The sequence below is a fragment of the Paramormyrops kingsleyae genome, chromosome 16 (assembly GCF_048594095.1).
Source record: "Paramormyrops kingsleyae isolate MSU_618 chromosome 16, PKINGS_0.4, whole genome shotgun sequence".
Lineage (NCBI taxonomy): Eukaryota > Metazoa > Chordata > Actinopteri > Osteoglossiformes > Mormyridae > Paramormyrops > Paramormyrops kingsleyae.
The window spans coordinates 25,513,277-25,533,520 of NC_132812.1; the positions used below are offsets into that span (position 1 = coordinate 25,513,277).

At 43.8% G+C, this 20,244-nt stretch overlaps 1 long non-coding RNA gene across 1 annotated transcript; it reads left to right on the forward strand.

Annotated features, from left to right (window-relative positions):
- Positions 1 to 7,058, forward strand: LOC111852238 (uncharacterized). Its single transcript, XR_002840185.1, has 3 exons — positions 1 to 125; positions 214 to 291; positions 6,999 to 7,058. It is a non-coding gene; the product is annotated as an uncharacterized lncRNA (long non-coding RNA).
- Positions 7,059 to 20,244: the final 13,186 nt, after the last annotated feature.

Below are 20,244 nucleotides of genomic sequence, written 5' to 3' on the forward strand. Positions count from 1 at the left end.
AAACAAGTCCAGCTCGGAAGCAATAAACGGCTTCGCTGTGACTCAAATGGAAACTTTATCATTTAACCAAGGAGTAAACTCAGAAGAAAGGGATCAGACAAATACGCCAGAATCAGAAGACAAAGGTATTATCTGAGTGTTCGCGTTGCATTGCCCCTTCATCCACTCCCCTCCCTCCTATTCTTTCCCCAATCTCACCCATTCTTTTTGCAGGTGCCCAGATCAGGTGGCTGCTGAATTATGGGTAATGGTACCCATAATCAGCCAACCAGAAAAAAATGAAATTGTACGGTAAGTCGCATTTCTTTGGCTATAAATACTAGGTATGATGAAACAGATGAAACAGACTGGCTGCATGGTGTCCTCTGCTTTTTAAAGAGACACAAAAAGACTAATTTGCTCCCTGCAATCACAGACCACCTCTCCCCCAGGTATTGTGGAATCATAACACACAGAAAAAAGCACTTTCCAAACTCCTTCAGTAATATATATAGTAAGGAACTGAGGCAAGTATTTAAATTAGACATGGCTTTTAATTACCCGGCTGCAGTGTAATTTTCTAGCTGTGGGCTATGAATATTTTATTGAAAGCCTGTTATTATAATTTCCGTACATTTCCGGCACTCCCATTGCCAGCACCGTGATATTACATGGCATATATTAATTGAAATAAAACACTGGTCTTGCACAATTCCTTGTACTTTTGTTTCTGGTTTGAAAACAGAATTATCACAAGTCCCGGGGGGTGGGGGGGGTAATAAATTCCCCGGTGTGGACACAAGGCTTGGGCTTGCATTCTCTATTCCCTTTAATTAAGAGTGCATAAGCTCTCTGAATTTGAAAGAATGTTATGTTAACTTCCTCCCAGCTATGCTCCAGTGGAGGATGCAAATATGCGACGACAGAGATTCCAGGAGGCTGCTTTCAATAGGGGACGCTGTGGAGCATACACTTCCACAAACTACTACATTGCTACCAACCAAATATGGAAGAAGATAAATAAATAAGAACAAAGGATTCTGCGATTTTCTTGATTTCTTTTTTTTTTTTTTTTTTTTTGGGGAAAGCCCCTTGTTCAGGGTCTTGCTGACCTACCTTTTCCAGGCACTGGGGCTGACCCAGCTGCTCCGAATAGGGGGGGGACACACACACATGGAAATCTCCCTCCTCTCAGTCAATCCTGTGGATTCATCAGGTCCTTTCACGCTGATTCCTTTTGCACCCATTCTCTTAATTGCCAGCATCCCCTCCCTGTTTACCATTATGCTGGGCATCCAGCTGAGAAAATGGGCCTTTGGGCTGGATTTGCGATGATGTGGTGTGAGTGTGCTACGCTCAGGATGAGTGGTGCCCCGTTACTGGTAGTGAGATCGCTTTGTGTCCCGGAGAGAGAGAAAACAAAGATCCTTCTGAGCAGAGCACCTCCTGGGAGTGAAAAGAGCAGGGGTGTCAAACTGCAGTCCTGGGGGGCCGGAGCCCTGAGTAGCTTAGTTCTTTCCCTGTTCCACCACAAATGTGTGGTAATTAGCACAAGAAGTTGAATCAGGTGTGTTAAACGAGGGGAAACCCAAAAATGTGCAAAACCTTTTCAACACACAGTAATGAACCTGGCCTCCTCTGTATGGAAATATTTAACTTCATTCTGGTTTTGTAACTTAAAGGTTTGAACGCAGCTACTATGATGACCAGGACCCAACCATCAGGTTAGAAGGGTGTGAGACCAGACCAGGAGAGTAGCTAATCATTCTGCCCCCCCCCCCCCGACAAAATGACACCTTGTTGCTCCCCGCCCCCTTACATTATATAATATTTTATCATTTTATATGTTCAAGTGCCCCTGTAAAGTGCTTGGCCCCCTGAATCTGTCAGTTTATCCATGCCCATGTTTTATTTGTAACACAGAGAGTGGTGAGCGCAGAGGCGTGGTATGGCTTTGTATGTAAACTTAACTCAGTGAAGGCCTTGTATCATAACCAGCAGTTAATCAATAAAATGCTATGTGAAACGGTGGAATTTAATCATCTCATGTCAATCAAGGTTCATAAACGATGATCTTATTTGGTTGTGCAACTAGCTTGGTTGGTTAACAGCGTAGCAGAATCAGCAATGCTGAAAATGCATCGGTAAATAGTGTTTGTGTCAGTCTGTACCGGAATGCAAGACCAGGACAGAACATTCCGAGCTATCAAGTTTATTAGGGATGAGACGGAGAGGGGTCAGAGGTCGTAGCGGGGTCTTTCCAGGAATCCGTCCGTATATATCGCCTGAAGCCAAAACGTGTCCAGATACCGTAGTCGAGAGGGGGTCCAAGGGTTCGAAGAGCCGGGGAGTCTGTCCGAGGACGCAGACACACGAAGGGGAGGAATCCACGAGGGGAGTCACGGGGAGGGCGGACGGGAAGGAGGGCAGGCAGGAGGCGCGGGTAACTCGGGGAGAACAGAGAGTTAGAGCGCTCAGTAGTGGTATGCCAACAATACCTCGCACGGACCTGCTGCCGCTGCGGGGCCGAAATAGGGAGTCCCATCATCCGTGGGCAGGACCGGCTGTTGTTGCCGACGCCAGAAGGGGGCGTGACCGGGTGGGTGTGAAGTCACAATTCTCATCCCACTGTGTTTGCAGTTAGGGCATAAAAATAAGTAGGAAGGCCGTCAAAAAACGGGGGCAGACCTGGTATTTATTTGGAAAAGACCATAAAGTAAATATTCAGTCACCAGAAACTCAGAATCATTTAGTCCATAAACAGTGCTGCCAGAAATCCCATTTATTGCCAAGAAGAGATTCCGTAAATCTTCCATATCTACTTCTATGGGTTTCTAGGACCTTTTAGTTGCTATTTTATGTGTTTCTTTCCAGAAAGTTAGGACATGTTTGTGGGAGAGACGGGGTGCAGGAGAGTGACAGGGGTGTCACAGTGGCCCAGAAGTGAGGTCATTTTTTCCACAATGAATGACCTGATATTCATGGCCGATTCTCACAGATTGTCTATAATTTTAATAATTCCCGCAAATTCAGCATACATAATGTGGGACTTAATGCACGTAAAGTACTATATTAGTGAATATGAATAACAGCAAAATGGAAGCATACATTTTGCTTTATATACTGTAATTAGAACTGCAATAGTTTATGAAAAAAAATGAACTGTATGCACTGCGACTACAGAATCGCCTTATAAGGTGACGTGACGTCATACCTATGACGCCGACGTACCCGTCATCCCCCAATGTTAATATGAAACCTACGCCCCTGCTCGGGATAGCTGGCGGAGACAGAATAACACTCAGTAAACACACATGAGTCAACTCCGCACACATGTTAGAGCGGTTATATAGAATTGGCCAATTTCGGCAATAAGTAACAGCCGTCAGTATTCTGGAGAACAGGAACGACATAGGGGGCGTGGCTGTGGGTCAGGCGGTGGATCAGAGCCGATCCTTACATTATTTCTGTTTCGCTATGGGTTTGCGAGATCTCTCTGCTTTCACAGATTTGAAAGTTTACGTCAAACACGATTATTCCTGATATATTTCCGGTTTAATTGTGATACGTCTGAATAGTATGAGTACCAAACAGGTGTGCAACATAAAGGTGAATTCCTGCTTCACGTAGGTTTTAGATATTTTAAATACATACATAAGTAAAAGTTAAATTGAGACTGCGTTGCCGGGGCTGTTCTTTATTTTTTATAGTCAGTGTTTTTTGTTGGAAAAGTAATGACAATTAAACATGGAGAACACATTTTTGATTAGATGTAATGAATCATTCGCTAGATGACAAACTCACTAATAAATTGCAACAAAAATTCATTCAGTCTTTTTATAGCCCACTGAGAAAATTTCATTCATTTTAACATCTTACATTTGTACGTATGTGTTGTTATGCCATAGTTGTTCAAGACAGACACAAGCAGCACCAAAAGTCAATCTCGTTCGCTACCCCAACTGGGCCTAATTGGCCAGTTAATACAGAAGGCAGAGATCCAGTGTGCCATGACAATGAGATGCATCCCGGGAAAGGACCAAGTGCTGTCAGAATGCATTTGTGACTCAGACTGCGCTACATTACACAATAAATGGAGGCAGGCCTGATTGTGAAGATGGCCCGTCGGACTGCGCCAACTGTCAGAGGGAAATGTGACCTCCCTGCAATTAGGACTCACATGGTTTGCTCCGATTAAGCCAGGAAGTCGCTTGCATGTTGGCTCCCATTTTCAGAATATGAGTACCAGAGGGTATTTCACATATTATGGGATGTTTAGGGGAGGTCTTCAGCATCTCTCACCTCAATGATGTGCTTTTAGCCATTGTGCATAGGATTTATATTTTTTTCATTTGACTGCGTTTTCACCTGGTGGAAGAATTTTGCAGTATGCAGGAAATGTTCCATGCAAGATGAAGCCTCGCAGAGCGAAACGTGTTACGCTGCACTGACTCACTGGAGGAATCGCAAGATTTGTTTTGTTGAGCTCCAGAAGGTTAGTCTCAGACGGGCGTGTTTAGACGGGAGCTGAAGTGAACAGAGCAGGGCCCATATCCTACTGAACACATGTGGCCCCTGAGCAATTTCACTTTCCCGCAGTAAAGGATGCTGTGATCACGTTCTTAGCCAGGTTAAAAAAGGCAGATGATCAGGTGCTCGATTCTGGAGCTGGACAGAGCGGCCAGCAAGAAGGGCAGTATTCTAATGGTCCAGCCTGCTCTCTAAGAACAGATTGGCCCGAGGTCCTGAATACTGCACCCTTATTATAGGAGACAGTGATTTAAAAAAAAGAAAAGAAAATTCATGTCCTTCTGTATAAATTTAAGTCTGTTCAAGGTGAAGGAATATTTGATGTTTCTGTTTTACAAGCATCAAACACTTTATGCCTGCTTTCAGCTGTATGGTTTGACTATTCAGTATAATCATGAATTAAACTGTAACTCAATAGGGCGATTTTACTTCATGCAATAGGGTCAGTAAAAAGAAAACAGAAGAACAGGTCAGTCAGATACACTGAGACAGGATATTTGTAAAGATGTCATCCCATTCATATCAAAACAGATACCGTACAACTAAACCCGGGTAATATCATCAGCAGTACAGACAGAGGCTCACACAAAAAGACATCCTTTTTAACTATGCAGTTCTGTTTAATGTTATACAGAAAAAGGCCAGTCAACAGTAGTACTGCATATTACTATATTTTCACCTACCAAAGTACCTGTATGGAGTTATTATCCTCATTTATTATATATCATATTTTGTCTTGTATTCAATGGTTTCTTGTGGCTGTAAGTGTCATTATCGTGCAGTCAGTAGTGTTCTTTACATCAGCAGCAACGAATGCATTTTAGTGTAAAACACACACTCACCAGTATAACCTTGAGTTGGACAGATGGGATCCCCCAGGTTTGCCTGGAATACTAGAATACCTGGTAGTGGTTTGGACGTATAAGGGTGTAAATACGCAATACTTATCCATACCCCTGGTACAGTATTCAATCCATCCATCCAGGTAAGGGTTGCAGGGTTACATCTCTGTGAGATGCCCCTTGCATCAAATCAAAATGTATCAAAGTGTATCACGCAACAATAAAGATCAATTTGGCCAGTTAGGTTTCTGTTAGTAAAGGCTACTCCATTGTTGGTGAGGTATCCTTCTTCCCATATTTAGCTAGACAAATTTTTGTACTGCCAATAAACAATATGATTATGTTTGATAGGGTGTTCGGTTAAGAATAATCAAACAATATTCTGTTTAACATGTGGTATATTCCCCATTAATAAGTTAGATCTTCTTGTGATTTCATATTCCTTGAACGTTTTGCTCCAGTTCCAGAGACGCTGGCACCCAGTCCGTCACATATTCCGCTTTTGCCTTTGACTGCAAAGATAACCTTCCTTGCACGCCTTGGCATTTGGTCTCGCGCTCTACTAGCTCGACGAAACCTCGTTTTGGCAGTCGTAGGATAACCTGGGCCTATAGCAGGGGTCTCCAACTCCGGTCCTGGAGAGCTACTATCCAGTAGGTTTTCTGTCCCACTTGGCTTCTGATGAGCCACACCTGCTCCTGGTATTTACCTGAGAGCCGTATAGTGCTGCTAATCACTGCTGCTTCAACCGGGCCTGCTGGCCTCCATCAACTTGTATTTTTAGAGAGTTAGATCACAGAGCTGCAGTGAAAACCACTCACAGATACAAGATGTTTTTTCCAGCGGTGATGCCGGCTGCCATGTCAGGTCCTTCTTTGAAGAGGATCACGTAGAGCAGCCAAAACAACAAAATGTCCTTCTCTAAAAGAGTTTCAGCTGCTTTTTGATCCCAGCTGCCACAGCACAGTCACCGATACTATATAAACACGCGGCTAAAAACACTCGCAAACGCGTACGTACATGCCGCCATTCACGAGCACGGCACAGCCTTTTGTGCAATTATAAACTGCGCCAAAGACGAAAACCCATTTGTGGTTTGTGTGGAAATAAAAGCATCTGTCACACTGAAGTTCGTATCCTGGTGCTGATATCTCCACGGTGTCAGTCTGGGGGTGAGTTTTTTTTCCTGGGGGTGGGGGGGGGGTGTGTCACCGCAGGCCTCTGTCTGTCTCATTGCTCTCTGTCTCTAACCATTCATCCTTCCTCTCCTGACAGCCGTTGGCCATGCAGAACGCAGCCTGCATGCCTGATAATTCATATTCCCAACAAACACTGCAAAGGGGGGACTGACACCTGGGGGAAGGGGGGGGGGGGGTCTGGATAGTCTCATTTGGATGACAGAGAAGTTGTTTTTGTCTGTCTCCGTGGCTCCCGGGGTGAGCTCCTTCTCTCAGGGCCACGCTGCTCGTGCCCCCCCCCCCCCCCCTTTGCCCCGATCGCACCCTTGGGCAGTGCTACTGGCTGGCGTCATTTTGTTTGAGATCAAGGAGCCGTGAGTCGGCAAACGGTCTGTTGTTGATCTGCAGAGCAGGATCGATGGGAATTAAGGAATTCCCAAACCTGTTTCTCTTTCTTTTGTCCGTCTAGGCCATGAGGAGAAGTTGTCATGCAACTGAGACTCAGCTCATTAAGGGGAACTGAGGGGAGGATAATGGATTGGGATCCGCAGAGGTGGGTCTTCATTAAACACTGCGGTTATCTCTCCTCTGGAAGGCATCGAGAGTCTTTGTGGGCTAGGAGTGCAGAGGATAACAATTACCGGTATCCATTGTTCAAATATCTAGTCTTCTTCCATTTATTATAATTTAATGAAGGGCGGAGTATTGGTTGCAACAGATAGAGTTATTCTGTACTCTCATCTGTGGCAGAAACCTCCAAAACCAATGCAGTAGTGGGCACTTATCAGCTAAGCAACAAAATGCGATTTCCTCGGGCCTCTGCAGGCATAGTTCATTCATTAGCGATAACTCTCTCTGCCTTAGGACAAATTATTCTCGCCTCATATATAACATTGGTTATACCTCTGAACAAGGCGAGACTGAAGCAGAATCTGAAAGCAGCAAGCCCTCAAATGTCTCTCCCCCCTGAGAAGTATTGATTGAACTACTGGCCTGTGATGGTAAGTGTTGGAAACAATTGTTCCCACCTCTGACATTGTGGCCTCAACTCCTAAAACCAACAAAGGACTATTTTTGCATGTCTCTCACTATAAATAGGAGGCTCCAATGCTTTCCAGAAAAGAGCATAAATTCTCTTACCAGGGTTGACATCACAGCCGAAGCCAAGAACATAAGCAAAAAATCCGTCGCCACCAACTTGGCACAAATGACCGAATTTGAGCCAAAATGATCCCACAGAGTCACATAGTTTTTGCACAGGTTACTAAAGGGCATCCGAGTCCCGGAAGCTTCAGTACACAATCTGGAGATGATGAATGCAAAGTGTGAAGCTACATTTACTCATAAAGCAGATCTTTCATCGAAGTCATGGCTGATCCTGCTGTTCAACCACCTGTCGCACACTTCAGATGTCAAGGCCGAAGTGTCCTGGGACCACCGATGTCTCGAGCTTCTGAGGCTTCACCCCGTTGTTTTTAACAGTGTCATCATTGCATCAGGCAAACTTTCAGATAGATGTGCGTTCACTTGGAGAAAAAAGAAGAAGAAAAAAAAACAAGCTAGGTATTTACACAAGACTACAGCAGCAATCTCTGCTTTCCAGAAATCGAATCCTTTGGTCGCAAACCCAGATCCATAACCACAATGTCTGCTGTCCTCTCACATGGCTACTACGAGTCAAGCTAAAATTCAAGCAAGGGACACGGAACCAGTAAAAGTTGAGCTTTTATTCTTATCGTATCCCAGAGTGAAGCCCCCCCCCCCTTTGATAAATCGGTTTATTGTACAAGGTACTTCAGCATGTTTTCCCCACGCAGAACAGCTACATAAAATGCCTTCCTTTTAAGTTCCTTACCATACACAGTTCTGCTCCCTATCCCAAGCTGTTCTGAACTGACACTTGGTAAATTTCTGGCGTTATTGAATTTGATAAAGTAATATTTTAAAGGAATGTGCACAAAGGAGGAATATTTGATGCTTAAAAAAAGATTAAGGTCAACAGTTTTGTTTTGTGTTGCCTCATACGGTATTCCTCTGTATACTGTCTGAACTAAAATCAGGGGCAACTGGTGGAGTAGAGGATTCAGCCGTAGGTTTATGACCTACAGATATGGAGGCTCTGCTGCTGAGCCCATAGGTAGGCTCCTTACCTTCTGAAATTCTGTATTAAAGCACCACGTGAGACAGGAAACCACCAGTAAATCCCTATCATTACTACACATGCATGTCAACTGGCCATGAATATTGCACCCCTGCAAAAATATATTTAAATCCAATCAGAGCAACAGCCATAAAGCTTAGACACTAGAAGTCATTGTTCTTACCTCCTGCATATGAGCCACACTTTGGTGTAAATGTTAGCGGTTCCGAATCTACATTTATTACCCAGGACTTATTACCCACAACAATCACCGGCTTAATTATGCAACAGAGTTAATCACTAATCAGTCAGATTAGTTTACAATGTGGCTGATAAAGTCCTTGAGAGGGGTAAAAATAGACCCCATTTTTCAATTACGTGTAATGAGGGGCTATTTCATTACTTTTTGTGTCATGAGGTGCTAAGATCACAGTTTATCAGCTTTCTGCCTGCCACCATGCTGGGGCTGATTGCCCATGAATGCCAGGCTAACTTACGGCTCCCTCAGTGGGCATCAGTGTAACCTTTACTGCTACCCATCTAGTTACTATGCAGCAGTCTGATAAACACTGACTCCAAATCACACAGAATGGAAAAGGTCAGTCAGATGTGGCAGATTTGGATGAAACTGATTAGGTCATACATATATTGTTAGTTAAATTGGCTGAACAGGTCAGTCATAGTCAACTATATCACTTAAACCTGAACACCGTGATTGTGTTACCGGTTCAGATTGGCTCAGCTATTACTAATTGCATTTGGAGAATATAGAACCATTACTGGTATTATGATGTTTTTTTTGGTGATAACGCCGTAGCTTGTGTTCCTTGTGTGAACTGAATTAGTGAAGAATGGACATGTTGGCATCTGCCAGCCACAAAACATCGTCACCAAGACAGAAGGAAGGAACGTAACTGGGAGGTGCCATTTTCAGGCCCTGGTATGGAGATCGCACTACAATTTCAGCCACAGGGGCTGGATGGATGAGGCTAAATGCTGGAATCTCCGAGCTGTAAATGTATTCTTGACCGCATTGCTACCTTCCACACAGAATATCATCCCTGTCTATTTCATTTAACCATGTAACGCAGAATAGGAGCTTCAGCAGGAATGACCTTATTGGAGGTGTTGTCATGTGACCCAAGTCCTTTGGGGGGCACTGCATGTAAGATTATCACCATTGTTTTACTGCATCGTCCGGGCAGGTGAGCAGTGGCATCTTCTCTCTGGCGCCCTCTGGTGGACAGTGGAAAGACATGTTGCTGACTGTGCAACCCGTTGGTCACTATGTGACCATAGATCAGCAAATTGCTCGGGGCAGTATTATGTGGGTGTTTTCTCTGGCTGCTGCTCTAAGTGCAGGCCTCACAACTCCTCTCTGAAAGATATTTTTCAAAAGTTAGCGGTATTTTTCATGGGGGGCACTTTGGACTCAGAATGGAACACTTTCAATTGCTCAGGCACCCCCAACCCCACTGCATGTCCCTGATTTGACCTCTTTATGTCATGCATCCATTTTCCGAAACCGCATAATCCCAACTGGGGTCGCAGGGGGGACCGGAGTCTATCCCGGGAACAATGGGCGCAGGCGGGAACCAACCCTGGGTAGGCGCCAACTCACCGCAGAGATGTTTTTATGCATTTCACCTATTAAATACAGGTAAAGTGTTTTTGGAAAAATATATCGTTGACCTCAGGTTAACCCATTAATCCAGTCGCTGACTGATAGAGGGGACTGAGCATCTTGATTGCAGGTCTGAGGCCATGTTCTACACAAACCTCCATGAACAAAATCAACCCATCATGAGATCAGTATTTCACATGTGTTATTCACTACTTGTTCCTCCAGTCTTTCCTCCAGTCATTCCTTCAGTAGTTCCTTCAGTAGGTCCTTCAGTAGTTCCTTCAGTAGGTCCTTCAGTAGTTCCTTCGGTAGGTCCTCCAGTCGTTCCTTCGGTAGTTCCTTCAATAGTTCCTTCAGTAGGTCCTCCAGTCGTTCCTTCAGTAGTTCCTTCAATAGTTCCTTCAGTAGGTCCTCCAGTCGTTCCTTCAGTAGTTCCTTCATTAGTTGCTCCAGTCGGTTCCTTCAGTAGTTCCTTCAGTAGTTCACAAAGGTCAACAAATATAGTGGCAAATACTGTAATTACTCGAGATAAAAGATGTCACGATTTATTATTGATGAACCAACATGAGATCAGTATGTGGTGGATTAATACATAAGTAATACCATAATACTGCATTATTTGTGTCCCCCTCAAGTAAAGTGTCACCCAGTTAGTCTATTGCATGTCTTTGGACCATGGCAGGAAAACCACACAACAACATGCAAACGCAAAGAGCAGAGGCAGGATTTGAACCCCGGGCCCAGGAGGAGCGAAGCAATAACACTACCTGCTGAACCACCAAAAATGTATACATGCTTCCATTAAACAAGGTAAATCCCAAAGAACAAGCCTTTGATCTGTGCAATGACCTTTGGCTCAGTAACGTAGAAGTGAGACACAGGCAGGCAGGCAGGCGCATGGCTATGACAGAGGGGTCAAAGGTCGTCATGCTGCATGACAGGCAAGCAAGATAAAAATGTAAGATATTTTGGACACATCAGCTATTCAATGAACAAGTGAGGCTGAAAAAAAGTCTACTTAAATATATTTAATCAATATTTAAAGATAGAAAGTATCTGATTCCTGGGCAAAATCTTGTAGCCTGCTCCAGTGATTATGTAAGAAAGGGCCTCACTATCATTTATGATCTATGTAATTGAAAGCACTAAGAGTGAACCTTGAGGATCAACTGGAATAAGAAGCTTAGTTAAATAATCTGGAACAAGCCCTTTTAAAGCCTCAGACGGCAAAAGCAGAGGTAGCCAGCAGACTGTTTCAAGAATTGGAGAGCGGAAACTTGCCGGGACATTTCTGTGAACAATCGCTCCCTCCTCAGCATGACTGACAGGTGGAGAAACCTGCAAAACGGCGCAAAAAACAAAACCGTCAAATTCCACAGCAAAAGCTCTGATGAGTGAAAAATGAATGACGGCTCATGAAGGCTGCACTTGAACATGGCCAAGAAGCGTACATACTTTGGTGAGGCTAGTGTGGAGTCACCCTTCTGTCTCCAGCAGGGGGAGCTGTTGCACGCAGTCTGCCTTGGAGTCAGTGTAATGTCTTGCAATGCCTTTCTCACATTTTATTTCAATCCCTGGAGTTTACCAAATGCAGATGGCCGGTATATACAGTGAAATATACTTCCCTGCTAATCAAACATCAAATCAATCTTGTTCAATGTAAGGAAAGGACCATTACGATGTATAGGGGTGTAATAAACTTTGGGGCATGATTTTTGACTGAAGGACATTGTCTCAGATCACACTATCTCCCCGAAAATGTATGTGGGTTGTCCTTTTATTTAGCCTCTTGCAGTAGCTTGTAAAAGATATATTCAGCCACAATAACATTCTGCGACACGTATGAAAACTAGCCATGTGACATTTAAAATACCAGACTTTACAGAGTGAAGTTCATCTACATGTTTGCTGTTTCTCCTCTGTTGGTTTGAGATAGACCTGCCAGCTGTAGTAATGAGCAGAGTTTATAAGAGCCCAGAAATCATTTTTCCATTATTGTATTTTCCATATGTAAATATGACTGAATTATCTTTGAGTAGTCAGGAATCGCTCTGCATTTAACAATTATGACACAGACCGATGATTCGAGCTGGTTGGCAAACACCACAGTAACCACTGTTATCTCATTTCAAAAGTAATTCATTAACACTATCTGACGGAAATTTATGCATTTTATATCACAAACATTTTACACCTTTATAAGGGTATTAAACCAGGTACATCTACTATGGCAATTAATATTCAAGAATTCTAGAATTAGTATTCAATCCTCTGTATTCAAGAACCACCAATGGCAGGTATCCACCGAGTGGGCTTACTGAGCATGCCCAGAACATGCAAACTATATCTACACAGAATGGCAACAGGGTTTGAACCCCGACCCTGTAGGTGTGGGGGGAGGGGGGTTCAGAGTTTGGAATGTGATTGGATTGGTCTGGGTTGGGGGGCCCAAAATCTCTAGCGGTGCCCCTGAGCGTAAGGAAAAAGTGTTTCCCACCATGACCTGAACCACTTTGGTCAAGTACCCAGTTATATAAAAAGGCAAATAAAAGTTAGCTGTGGACTTAGTGTCCAAAAATCAACAAAATGCAAATCACCCCTGATCATCATTGATCACCTGCAGCATGTGTGGAAGTAATTAAAAGCCTCTCCCCTCCATCGCATTTTAAGAAGCAGAGTGACGCATTCGCGACGCACCAGGGCCAGCGGCAGATGTGTCAGGTGCAGAGACGCGTGTCGGATGGGGAGGGGCGGTCTCCCGGGTGGCCCGCGTCAGGACGCTCCCCCCCCCCCCCCCCAAAACCTGAACTATCGGCTTATCGACTCCTGCATCGCTGAGATAGATGGAGACAAATCAGCACGCCTCTGGAAATGTCACATCCTCATGCGCCCACCAGGATGGCCCCGCCCTTGCCTCCTTCCCTGCTCCCTCCCACACCCACTTTTCCAGCGAATCAGATGTGCCATAGCGCCGACGTGATTGGCCCGCAATAACAGATCTCCGTCGGTTAACTTGAATGCATGCTGGGACTCCTAGGGGTGAGTTTGGGTGCTGCGCTCCTCCCACCATTAAAGCATCGTTCTAAAGTAAACAATCTTAATTGGATCCAAGGACTTATCTCTCTCACGCCTTTTTAAGCTAAATTTGACCCTGCTATTCATTGTTCACTCACTTTGAATGGACCAGCAGAAAAAGCGTAACAGATCCCTTGCAGCTCCTCTGCCGGGTGAGTAACAGGCACGCTAAGTGAGAAGGAATGAGAACAGGCTGTCTTACAAGTTTCTAAAATCCGTCCCATTAAAGTAAGTCAGATTTAATTAGGCACCTTATGACACAGACCCTGCCTCACCATGCCTTCCGCAATGGCCCCTGACCATGAACTCTGGTTGACTCATCAGGACTGATGAGGTGTGATGAGGTGGAGAACGAGAGAACAGGAGCTTAAAAGCCCTGGCGGATGTCAGGGTATCCATGGACTGCGGGATGCATCTGAACGGGGGCGGGAGGCATGGGGGTGGCGCAAAAGTTCACCTCCACATGCCTGTTTGCTTTTACAAAACGCGGAGAGAGTTTGCGATTTTATTAACGCAGATTTATCAGCCCGAATTCAATTATTGGTAGGCAGGTTTTTCATTGCATTCTTAACGGCCCCATTCTGGGTTGTTCCCTGCCTTGTGGCCATGGATTCTGGGATTGGCTCCGGATCCTGCCAACCCTGAATAGGACAAGCGGTCACAGAACATAGGTGGATGGTTGAGTGGATGCATTGTTAATGACGCTCAGGTAGTTACCCAGGCGTGGGCTTGGCTGCCCCCCCCTGGTCGGCAATCCATGACAGCACCATGGACTCGGTTACAGCATGTAACCCACAGAGGCTCATGCATGTCATGTCTGCTGTGGGTCTAGGGCGCGTGTTTGGGGCGCGAGGCAGATGGGGTCCCCTTCTGGCTGGCGGATGAGCGGAGAGTCTCTGGTGCGCCGAGCCCCTCTCCCGCCCTCCCCGAAGGGCCATGGTACTCGGCGGTCGCTAATCTCATTTGCTGCGAAGCCGGAGAGTGAAGTGGTGAGAAAGGGGGACTCGAAAAACGGCGCCAAAGCTTTTTGTTTTCCGGGACTGTCATTACTGCTTACCAATTACCTTCATTACCGCTACGGCTGAGTAGCTGAAGCAGCTACCTTGCACATCAGTCGAGGTTTGCCAGCCGCAGATGGAGCACCGGTTATAAATAAGTCCACTTCTAATATCCCTTCCCAAAGGGCTAAAATGTTCACCCTGCCGGTGAGCAACAGCATCATTGAAATGGGTGACATCACTCTCCATTGTGCAGTCCAGTGCCATAGGGACGCTTTAACTTCTGGCTCTGAAGAGAGACTGAATCCCCCCCCCCCCCCCCCCCAAGCAAAGTGGTTCTGTGAATGACACAGCTGACAGCCCAGTACATGGGGATCACCTTTGGGGCAGGAAACGTCTAGCTGCCGATTTGCGATTAACGAATAAGAAGGCCTTTATCTTTCGGCCTCTCGCTTTTACACGTTATTGCTGAGATCATAGAGGATCATCACTCTGTCTCCATCCCAACAGGAAGCCGGCGTCGTAATGTGCGGCATTTCCGATAATTTCGCCTTTAAAGGAAAGCGGGGCGCCAGCCTTTAATGGCCACCGTCTGTTCATTTAGCTGCCAGCTTCCGCAGGGTCAGGATGGAAAATGAGAAACGAGAGGGGTGAACACATATACTGTAGCTGACACACGGCCATGACCATCGTTTCATCATTAATTGCGAGCACGTTAATTCATCAGCTAATTAGTATTAATTGGGGAAAAAGGTTTGAAGTAAAATGAAGGAGGACTAGGGAAACAGATTTAGAAAATATAATTCGATTTTAATGGTACATTATGGGGTGTAACTGTCTTAGAGGCAGCGTGATTCTGGAGGGCAATAAAAAATAAATCAAATTTTGCACTTACATGTAGAAACTGAAAGCTTTTTGAAAGGCTTATCTAAGCACTTATGTGGAAGAAGGTCACCTGGAGTCTATCCCAGGCAGTCCAAGGATACCCTGGATGGGATATCAGTCCATCACAGATGTCATACATTAGGGTTCCTAAAGTCCGGTCCAGGAGGGCCAGAATCCCTCAGTTTCCAGATTTCCCTGTTCAACACAAACCTTAATCAAATAATTACCAGGTTGAGTAGGTGTGTCTGAACACTGGAATCTGCAAACCGGCCCTCCCACACCGGAACTAGGGAACCCTGACATATATGCACACATTATAGGCGATTTAGAAGCACAAATGTCTTTGGACTGCAGAAGGAAACAGAAGGACGGCTACCAAACTGCAAGAGTGCATGCAAAATGCACACAGACAGCAAAGTCGGGATTTGAGCACAGAGGCGTGGAGTTGAGATACTGCGGCTGCGTTGGTGGGTGTGCATCTCATGACGGACTGGCCTGCGTTCCATCCAGAGTGCCCCCTGCCTTTTGCTCTGTGCTGCCTGTGATCAATCTCAGTGCCCCCCTCCCCCCATGAACCTGCACCGTTCGAGCACTCGGGGGGGCAAACGGTGGGTGGATGGAGACGTGTGCGGGTGCTGGCAGTTTGCGCTGTTTCGCCGCTCGTCCTCCTCATACCCCCACCTGCGTCGTGTCCCTCTGAATGGCTTCTGATTACACACCAGGAGCTGCTGTGCATTCAGGGACTCGTGAAAGAGCAGATGCCTGCAAACACATCCACCGAATTCGTGGAATTTAATTAATTCACTTTCCTGCCTTTTTAAAAATATGTAACTACATTAAAAAAAAAAAAAAAAAAAAAAAAAGTGTATTAATGTTATTCCTTTCAAATTGTAAGGAAAAAAATCTCTATTACTGTGTTAGTACTATAGAGTAATAAAACATTTTAATATCTCTTGTTTTCAGTACTAACTGTTGTGTTCTTATAACTGTTTTATGTTCTTATTGCTGTGTACAGTGACTAATGCCCTTAAGCAGTACAATACCAAAGGCCATATATTTGGTTTTTGCCCATAAAGAAAAGCAATACTGACGTTTTCAAACAGAGCACATTGCAGCTCTTTGGATTTTATGACAGGCAAGTTAACTGGGAAGCTAGCAGTGCCTGAAATCCGGAGAATGGTGAGGCCATTGTAGTGTCAGTACTGAACACCGCAGAACATTCTGATCAAAGTACAACACAGTCTTGCCTAAATTTTGCGCTGTTACTGAAGCATTAATTAAGAGAAGAGAAGATTCCTCACACCCTCTTTCAACAGATTTTGTCAGCAAGAGGAGAAAAAGGCAAATGACAAGTTTCCCAATGAGTTTAAAATGATACAGACGGGGTTTTATAGGAACACATTTCATCTTCTCTCTCTATAGCTCCAGAGGATATCAACAGTCCTTCAAAGGAACACAGGTTCTGAATTTATGGGTTCCTTTAACTGAGGACATTAAATATCAGGATATGGCATTTAAGAAGAAGATCCAAACAGACCTATAAAATGGGCTGAGGTCACACCATTGGGAGTCAGATCAGAGTTGAGAAGCTGCATAGCCAGACTTCAGGACAGAACATAAGACGACTGTTCTTGTGTTTTTCTGATTTCTGCTGAATAAATAAATGTACCAGTGGTCTAATATTCTGCGTTGTTGTTAATAAAACCATGTCTTGACATCTGATTTGCCATACATGGATTTGTTAAGAACCCAGAAACAATCTGACACCGATACTGTTGTTTCTATTATTACCCATAAGGCTTTGCCAATTATCAAATGATTACTGGAAATGCTTGATCAAAGTAGCTTGCTAATAGTGAAGTATTCCCTGTACTGTGGTTATTTACACATCACTAGCCCCTAAGTTGTTAGAAAACAAGGGTGCCTAGGTATGAAACTGCTTTGGTCTCAAAAAACAAGAAGTATGACATCTCTAAGATTGTTTTGTATAGACACAAAGCCGTCAACAAGCAGACAGTTTACTGAGAAGTTTAATGTATTCACTGCTGTTGGGAAATATACATACATAGGTAATTTTCTAACAGTTGTAGGTCTAGTTTGTCTTTTAAGCTTGTATTTCACAAGCTTATGCTTCTACAATGTAGTATCTTCTATAATTTTGATATGTTCATGTTTACACACGGGACAAGCACTGAGAGAGACTGCTCATGGTTAGGTTAGTAACAATTCAAAGCATGACTCTCTCTCTATGAATGATTTAAACCACACCCTGCCCAACAAACAGAAGGCCAAAACACACACATACATATGCAGACACACAGACACGCACTTACAACTGACTGGTGCTGGTCACAATTAAACATATAACTTGTCCCTTTCCTCAGTCTTTGATGGAGGATGGATATTGTCCTGTGAAGGATCTCTGAGCACATTTCTCAGTGTATTACTGCAGCATCGGTGACTTAAAGTTTTTCTTCTCTGAAAATGTGAATGTATACAAATAATAGTACATTAGGTACTCGTTTAGTCACATTGCACACTTCCACCGTGCATTCCCCAGTGACATGCTAGTGCAGTTTGTGATTTCCTGTAATATTTAGCACAAGATCATTTAATCTGAAAACAAATTGCACAAGGAAAAATGGGGAAAGAATTTTGCATAACAAGCTGTATTGCCCTACGTTTTCAGAAGAGGACAGAGCTGTGTCCCAGAGCTTTCTCCGCTTTCTCATTCATACTTTGCATCCTTAAGGGACTCTGAACGAGCGTCCAGTCGTGAGCGAATCAGTGAGGGCGATCATGACAGTCCTCCAATAGGATTGGTGGTTGGTGGCATCAGCAGCTTCCTCAGCCTGGAAAGGGGAGCGAACAGACATCTGTTACGCGCATCGAAATCCGTTAGCAGAACCCTTGTCTGGCTCCTCCGATCTCAGACATACTGGGCAATAATTTGTTTCCTTTCTGGCATTTTTAAAGGAGATAGATGTTTATCGTGTCTCTGTGTTAAACTGCCGTAAAAAGAGCGAAGAGTTCTGAGTTCATTGTTTTTCTGACCTTCAATTTTGTAACAAACTGCATTTTCTCTTCATCCATTCTCTGCTAAATCTTCAACTAAGTCTTAATTCAATTTCAATTCAATTCAATTGCAATTTATTTAAAGATGTAATGAGTTTCTGTCTAGCAGCATAGTTAGTTTCTGATCATCTTCAGTAAAAACTGTGCACTTCATTCTGAAAAAAACCTTGGATACCTTTAAGTGGAAGTTCTACTTGCATACCACTGTTTTTGTCGAACTTTGCGTTACAAGAGTTTATGTTTTTTTTTGTGTATTTGGGTGCATAATATATATGTTTACAGAACAGAGACTATGTGACCACATCTCTCTGGTTTCTGTTATTTTACTGGCACTGATATACAGACAGATTTAGAGGATTTAGAAACAGGACTTTGGCATTTTAGGTACCACAGGTAAATGGTATCCAGGCCTGTATTACGAACCTCAGTACTGTAAGAAAGCGAGAAGGGTATAAATTATTAAGATGAAATCCATTCATAAGAGAGCTTTTAAAGCTAGTCTGCCCTGTGTAACATCTGATCATGAATACATTTATAATTGTATAGAATACTGATTAAAATACATTTCCTAGTCTAAATCAGCCCACGATTTACCCAATTAAGGAGCTGAATGTTTAAGTCATTTCAGTTAAGCAACTTGGTCGATGGTACAACTGCATTTTCCTCAAATCAACTTCTTTAAGCAACTGCTGATCGTTGCAAAGTGACCCTACAGCCACAGTCATCATGGCAAAGCCACAATAATACAGTGAACGGAAATTGGATAGGCTTAAAATTAATAATATTCTTATATTAGCATTTGTTGATTTGCTAGTCACTACTGAGAACGGTCATCAGCACTAATGCATCATCATTCAGTGTAGTCAGGTTCCCTTTAGAGGGCGACTGCCAAGTTTGTGTAGAGCTCATGGTGCTGACATATTAGCTGGGGCATCATTAGACCCATTTTAGGGGGGGGCGGGGGCGGGCGGGGGGGGGGTTAGCTCGCCCGAATAAAAAATGTTTTTTTAGCTCCCCCAAATAAATGTGTATTTTTTGGCTTAAGTCATTAATAGCTTTTTATATTATGATTACCATCGCCCCCCCACCAGCAAAGACTCAGCCCCCCTCCCCCATCCATCTGTAACTATACCCCTGCATATAAGTATAATTTGAATCACAGCAAACACATTACTGGAATCTTGAAGAAAAAGCTTCGGTCCAAATTTAATATGCAAAATCCGGTTGGTATTTTGCTCCAGGCTATAGATGTGGCCCTGACTTGCATAAAAAAGCCAGAGAATTTTCAAAACAAACAAAAATTGAAGTCTCCTAGGCAACAATGCCACAGTTTGAGGAATCCAGTCCATTGCAGGGAACAAATCTGTGGGACAGCAGGACGCCACCATCCCCAATTCTCCAGCTACTCTGCTGGTCTCAGCTGGTGGGTTTGACACCTAGATAGCACCATCTTTCTGACACGTTACCTCTCATCCCTACAGACTGAGCTGCAGAGATTCCCCCACCCACTCAGAAAAAAAACGCAATGGGTTAAAATGCAAATTATCTATAAACGTGGTTGCCCACATAGAACTAATCAAGAAGCTTGCAAATAACAACAAATCAAATGCAATTTCTTTTTCATTGTTACAGTAAGCTAAAAACTAATAGCATAAGCCTTAAGCCAAAATATATGGCATGAACAAAGTTGAGCAATATTTATATGATATTGCATTTAATAGATGTATATTCTAAAGGCAATGATATCAGTGATGTATTTCTGCAGTTTTTAAAGCATGAATATATATTCAAAGTATATTTTCAATTCAATTCCTATAAATATTTTCATGAGCAACCAAAGTGTTTATTGATGTATGGCTAGAAAGTGACTTCAAATTAATTGTTTTTATTGCATATTATACTGGAGGACAGCAGGAGG